Source organism: Notamacropus eugenii, chromosome 1 (assembly GCF_028372415.1).
Source record: "Notamacropus eugenii isolate mMacEug1 chromosome 1, mMacEug1.pri_v2, whole genome shotgun sequence".
Classification (NCBI taxonomy): domain Eukaryota; kingdom Metazoa; phylum Chordata; class Mammalia; order Diprotodontia; family Macropodidae; genus Notamacropus; species Notamacropus eugenii.
In genome coordinates, this window is record NC_092872.1 from 53818000 (window position 1) to 53825223 (window position 7224).

The following is a 7224-nucleotide window of genomic DNA, read 5'->3' on the forward strand; positions in this document are numbered from 1 at the left end:
TAAATTTAACCCTATAAAATGCTGTCATCATAGATTTAGGCCTGTAAGGAATTTTGGACATCATCTAGTTCAATGTCCCACCTCATTTTACAGATGAGGAAACTGAGACTCAAAGAGGTCAAATAACTTGCCCAGGGTCACACAGGTAAATGGGCAGAGCTGATGCCCTCTCCATTGCCTCACACTGCTAGATTTGATTCAAAGTTTTTGTGTGTTAAGAGTTTTTTAGATTCTAGCACTGTCATTCAATATGTTAGATATCCCTCCAGACTATCTATCATTTGCCAGTCTGATAAGCAGTCCACTTCTGCAAGTCATAGATAAAAATGTTAAGCAAAAGATGGCCCAATACAGGTCCCTAGAGAACTTCACTAGAGACTTCTTACATCAAGTCATCGCTGAACTACTTTTGGGTCCATTGCAAATAATAATGCATTTTGAAACTAAATCCAAAGTATTTTTAAATGATCTGATTCTGTTAGAGAAGTAGCTGATATAATGGAGAGATCAGGGGATCTAAATGCCCGGTCAGAACCACCAAAGTCCTTTAACTCTCTGGGCCTCAGTTTCATCCTCTGTATATGAGGGACTTGGACTAGATGATCTTGAAAATTCCTTCCAGTCCTAAATCCTAAATTCTGTGAATGTGAATGACTAAGTCACTTTACCCCCTGGGAACCTCATTTTCTTCATCTATAAAAAGGGGAATATATCTCCATCATAAACAAGGCTTATTGAGGATCAAATGGGATAGCAGTATTATTAAAGTACATTCCTTGTTTAGTCAAATATAAAACAATATGGAAATGCTGATCCTTATCCAAGTCATGTCTATTCTCTGTTAGCAGTGGCCATGTAGAATTCACAGTACTTGCTTCTGGTCAAGCTGGTTTTCTAGGACCTGTAGCCAAAGAGAACCCTAGATTTAGTCCTATAAAAGAGCTGGCTGGGTTTCGGTGATTACAATCATCAGATCTCTATTCTGTTCTCCCTTGACAGTAATAACTAGCAATTAAATAATGCCTTAAAGTTTGCAAAGCACTTTACATATCTTAATTCATCTGATCGTAACAACAACCCTGCAAAAATAAGGGATATCATCCCATTTTACAGATGAGTCAATTGAGTCAAAGAAGGTATAAAAGTGATTTGCCCAGGGCCTAACAACAAGTAACTTTCTGTGGCAGGATTTGAACTCAGGTCTTCCTGACTCTAAGTCTAGCACATTTTTCTGTTGTTGTTGTTGGTTTAAACTGTTTTTTTCTGAATGTAACAAACACCAATTAAAACAAGCATCCCCTTACATAAAGTTGAACAAAGAAAGAGGATTGTGTAAAAAACCACGAATCTCTCAAGTAATCCTCGCTTTTCCTTTTAAATATTTAAATAGATAAAGTATTTATTAAGTGCTAACTAGGTGCCTCCCACAGTGCTAAGCCTGGAAACACAAATATAAGTAAAAAGAGAGACAGGCCCAGCCCAGGAGAAGTTTACATGCTAATATAATCCATTTAATTATATATAAAAGGGAATTGGAAAGGTGGAGATGGGGAGGGGATGATATTTTGTGTGGGGGCATGGTGGAAAAGAATCTGGAGAGTCAGAGGCAAGTCAGTTGTGAATACTTCAAAGGGAGGAAGATAATTTATATACGTGTGTATGTATATACATATATATATATATATATGTATATATATATATATATATATATACACATAATAATGCACATTTTTTCAAACACAGCGAATATGGAAATGTGTGTGTATACTTTTCCTCGCTGATCTCTTTGAAATATAGATCTAGCTATTACTATCTCACTGGGTTAAAGGGTAGATACAGCTTAGTGACTTTTGTTTGGTCATAGTTCCAAAGCTCTGCCACCCTAAAAGCATTGTAATATGACTTTGACCCTACAAGAAAGACAATCAAAAGGTTAAGCTAAAGCTGCCTTAAACTGGTAGCTCCCTAGGACAGGGGGGGCCAGAGCTATTGCTTTGTAGAGAGCCCAGCATCAACTCATAGGACTGACCTGAGTTAAGGAGAAGCGAGGGGAAGACAGGAACTCTGACCAAGGAAAGCAACTTTGAGACTAAAAGCCACCTAAAAGTGAACAAGGATTTCTTTCCAGCCTTTAGTTGTTCAGCTGAAGCCATTTTCAAATGCCTAAAACGTTTAGAGTAATAACTAAGAACCGGGCATTGGAGCTATAGGCACCTGAGATCTCCTCCATACAGACCCTATCCTGTGCTCTCTACCTTAGGTAAGAGAGATGACAGTGATGAATATCCTAACTGGGAAGGACCTTAGAAATCTAGTCCAAATCCATTAATTTTACAGAAGAGGCATAAGAGAGAAAGTAACTGGCTAGAGGTCACACAACTAGATTTGACCTTTTAAAAAATACTATAATAATTAAAATGTGTAAATGACCGCATGGCCCATGACAGTCATAAACTGGCCACTAGTGCTCATATGAACCTAGTCTCTCCTGAGAAATGGAGATCTTATCCATCCTCCATTGTCCCCGGGTGACTAATTGGGAAACTATGTTCATTCATGTTGTTGTTCAGTCCTTTTCAACCTATTCTCTTTGTGACCCCATTTGGGTTTTTCTTGGCAAAAATACTGGAATAGTTTGCCATTTCCTTCTCCCCCTCATTTTACAGATAAAGAAACTGAAATAAACAGGGTTAAGTGACTTGCCCAGAGACACACAGCCAGTAAGTGTCTGGGGCTTGTTGTGAACTCAAGACTTTTAGATTCTGGATCCAGCACTCTATCCATTGCATCATTTAGCTGCCCAATGAGAGGTTTATTATTCTTAATTTAGAGATCAGGAGACTGAGGTTCAGACAAGTAAAGTGATTTGTCCAAGGTGAAATGGTTCATAAGAAGCAAAGGCAGATCTCAAACCCAGGTCTCCTGATTCCAACCTCACAAGTCCTTCTCCTACCCCATTCGACCTCTTGAAGGAGATATTGGCAGAAAGGTTCGGGTAACTCTATGGAGGTTTTAACCATTCTACTGGTTTTATCCCTTAAAATCAAGCACTGAGGTGTCAATTGGGATTAAAGCTGCCAAAGCAAGCATCATCACAAACCAGAAAATAGTAAACCAAGAAAGGTGGCATTTCTTCCCCACTTTGGGCCAAACTTACTGAAAAGAGTCTATTTGTTAAAGATAGTCCTAACTGCTATTACAGCATTGGTCTGTAATGGCCCCCGTACCTTGTTCTGTCCTCTACCCTGCTGAGTAAAGCTTTATCCTTGCTCCTCTCCTGGGATCCTGGGATGTTTCCCACAGTTCTGAGAATTCAGTAGCCATCACAGGAAAGAAGGTGTTAGAGGAAAAAAAGGAAGGACATGAAGAAATATGGGGTGGGGGTGGGAAGGTTTGGTTTTAAAGGTTTTTTTTCAAAGATATCCAATTTGTAATCTTATATGTTCCATTTGTTAGGGTCCGTCTTGCGGGAGAGAAACTTCAAGGTGATCTATTCTTTGAGATTAGGAAGATGAAAGGGAAAACAGAGGGAGAAGAAAGAGGACCCAAGAAATATAAAATTCTAGATTGTTATAGCTGAAAGGGAATTTAGAGACCACTGAGCCCTACCCTCTCATTTTGCAGTTGAGGAAACTGAGGCTCAAAGAGGGGTCACAGTATCACTGAATCAGATTTAGAGCTGGAAGAAACTTAGTGGTAACCTAGTTAGAAGGACCTTGCCCAAGATGAACTGGTGGAAAAGAAGGAAGAACAGAGAAACAGAAAAGAGAAGAGAGTGGGGTAAGAGAAACCTCCATTCCTTTTAAGCACTTAAAGGGACATCCAAACTCACAGTCCCATTTTTCAGTGAAATTTCCTTTTTTTAGTTTATTTATTTATTTTTAGTTTTCAACATTCCCTTTTATAAAATTTTGAGTTCTAAATTTTCCGCCTCTCTCCTTTCTCTCCTCCCCAAGACATTAAACAATCTGATATAGGTTATACATGTGCAATCATATTAAACATATTTCCACATTAGTCATGTTGTGAAAGAAGAATCAGAACAAAAGGGAAAAACCATGAGAAAGAAAAAAAAGAGCGAAAACAGTATACTTTGATCTGCATTGAGACTCCATAGTTCTTTCTCTGGATGTGGATGGTATTTTCCATCATGAGTCTTTTGGAGTTGCCTTAGATCACTGCATTGCTGAAAAGAGAGAAGTCTATCAAAGTTGGCAGTGAAAACTTTCAAAGATCATTTGTAATGTCCTAGCAAGGACGACAGTCATTAGGCTGGCCCATGGAGCTACCTAATCAAAGGCATTCTGTATCACTCCGTAGTGGCTTATTCCTATTCTATCTTGGACTCATGTAGATTTGTAACTAGGACTGGGGGACAAAGGTTTTGCACCAAAATTTGGAGGATTGTGACAATACTCATACTCCTGCAGGTGGAAAAGACATGAATTTAGAATCAAGCTACCAAGAATAAGTGGTTAAGATAGGAAGCTATAAGATGAATCACTTCATCTCCCCCTCTTGTTTCCTAGATGAGCAGCCAAAGTGAGGTCCTCCCTGGTTCCACCCTACCCTGTCCTCTCTCCCTGGAAATAGACTCCTAATCAATGAGTGATCTCTTGTTGACAGTGTCCTAAGGTAGAGAGGTAACAAGGTTGAGGCACTTTCTTTGAGGTCTTTCTCCTACTCAACTTTGGCTCCATTAAATTGTCTCAAATTTGATTTGATGACACCTTTCAGGAATATTTTTAGTGTTCACCCCATAGGCACCAGAATTTCTGATTACAGCTCTTGACTCAGATCTCTTCTAGGACCTCCATACAAGACTGCCACTTGGAGGGAGATATGGCACTGGAAATATGGGGTGGATGAAAAGAGTGAAAACCCAGTAATGGAAAACAGGAGACAAAGTTTAGAGTTTCACATGAAGGATGCCCTGGTAGCCAGTCATAATTCTTTTTTCTAAAATGTATTGACCATATGTGTGATGCCTCTTTGCCTTTGTGAATTATAATGTTTGTTGAGCACATAAGATCTCTAAAATAGAATCATAGTGTCAGAACTGAAGGAGACCAGAGAGATCTTCTAATCCTACTCTCCTTGTTTTGTGGAAGAGGAAACTGAGTTTTAAAGAGAGAAAATGACTTATCCAAGATCACACAGTTGCAGAGCCTGCTAGAAACAGTCATTCTTACTCCTAGACCCATGTATATTCTGCTTACACTATGGTTACTCTCTATTTATCCAAAAGAGACAGGTAAGTCTACTGAGTATTACAAGCCTGAGACATGTTCTTTTCATTTCTCTGACTCTGGCTTGTACTAGAACTTCAAGCTTCTATAATCAAAATAATTAGGTCAACATCTATAAAAGAAAAATCAAGCAAGCAAGGTTTTACAAAGGGCTTGCAAAGTGCCCAGTCCTGCCAACTGAGCAGGATTTTCATTCATTCCACAAACATTTATTAAATGCCTATTGGCTTTAAAGCACTGGGCATCTCTTGATAGTTCTATGAGGATAAAGGTAGCCTTTGAGGCCTTTGGGGAGATAGAGCAACCAAAGAGACAACAGAAGAACACTTTCATTCCCTTCCTGGCTATGTTTCTGACTTACCAGACTTCACCATACTTGGTGAATGCCATGTTTGACTGTAGTCTTATCCTGGAACCTCCCTCAGTACCTGATGGGGCCTCATCACCCTGCAAGATCCCTTTGCTATACCAATCCTTTTCTCCCTTTTCCCTTTGGTAAGTTCCTCCCAAGGCCACCATTTTGGTTGGTCGACTTTCATTTCCCTCCTGACTCTTCAGACTTCAACACCACACCCCTGCAAAGGGTACCTTCATTCTCCACCCTTCCCGTCTTTTCAGTTCCCTTTTGCCCAGCAGAGCTGATTGGCTCACTCTGTCCTCCTTCACCTTTTCTACTTTGTTGAGTTAAATATTTAAAAAGACACTTTACATAATGATTAAGAAAATCCTTCTGGCAGTAGAAACCAAAGCCCAAAGAACCAAAAATTAGTCTATAGTTCCAAGGTAAGACTATAGCCAAACATAGAGTTGAAATCTGGAAAGTCAGAAAATTTCAACCCTCAAACTCTTTGGCAAACCTTCCCCAACCCTAACTTAGCACTTCAACATTATCCATTTATTCATTTGATTACTCTCCATCCAACATGTACTCTGAGCTAGACATTTCCAAACAGCTGGAAGAGAAACTACCTCAAAAAGAATCCAGAGAATGGAACCTGTTGCCAGTCATAAAGAGTTCCAACCTGTCATCCTTCCTGAAAGGTCTTTGCTAAATTTCTTCCTTAGTCATGAGTAGTCTTTTTCCAACATAGCAAAAGCATTCCTTTTGGTGATACAACCAAAGACTTCTACCTAGCTGGAAAAGAAAATATAGTTCTTGATAAAGGAACAGGGCGTCCAGATTCAATTAGTTTCAACAAATACCTGTTAAGGGCGTGTGTATCAAGCACTCTCCTAGGACCTGATAACAATAGCATTAATATATATCCTAAAAAATATTTCTATAGAATGTTTGTGGTTCACACAAAGTATAAATGTGTGCTTTTTTATTTGATTTGATCCTTACAGCAACCCTGTGGGGTTGGTAATACTATGGGGTAGGTAATACTATTATTCCCATTTTACAGTTGAAAAAATTGAGAAAGGGAAAAGTTAAATGACTTCCAAGCTCATACAGTTGGTCAAATGGTAAACCCAAGGTTTGGTAAGCTGCAAGGCACTCTGGAAATTTGAGACACTATTGTTATCAACGCAAAGAGTCATTTTTCAGCACAGCACTCTGGGAAGCCATTGATAGGTTTTACATATATGATTAATCACATGCCTTCCAGCTTGTACAAAGCCAACTACCTTATTTAACATTCTATGAGACAAAGGGGAGAGAATTATTCTCTGAGGAACCAGCCAGCTAACAAGTAGGAAAAGATCATGGTCACAGCAAACATGAAAGGCAGGAATTAGTCTGTCTACCTGGCATGTTAAGAAGTTTCATTTTAAAAATCTGTGAGCCTAACTTCAATATTTTCAGTATATGTCCAGCATAAGGGAGAAAAAGAGAGAGATTCACTTCCTGACCAGAGAGGAGGAACAAATGAGTAGGTTTGGACTCAAGGGAAAAACACTGAAAAACACAGTGTAAATTTCCAGGACATTTACCAAAGTCATTTTTGTTCTTTTTTTAAATTAACCGAGCATA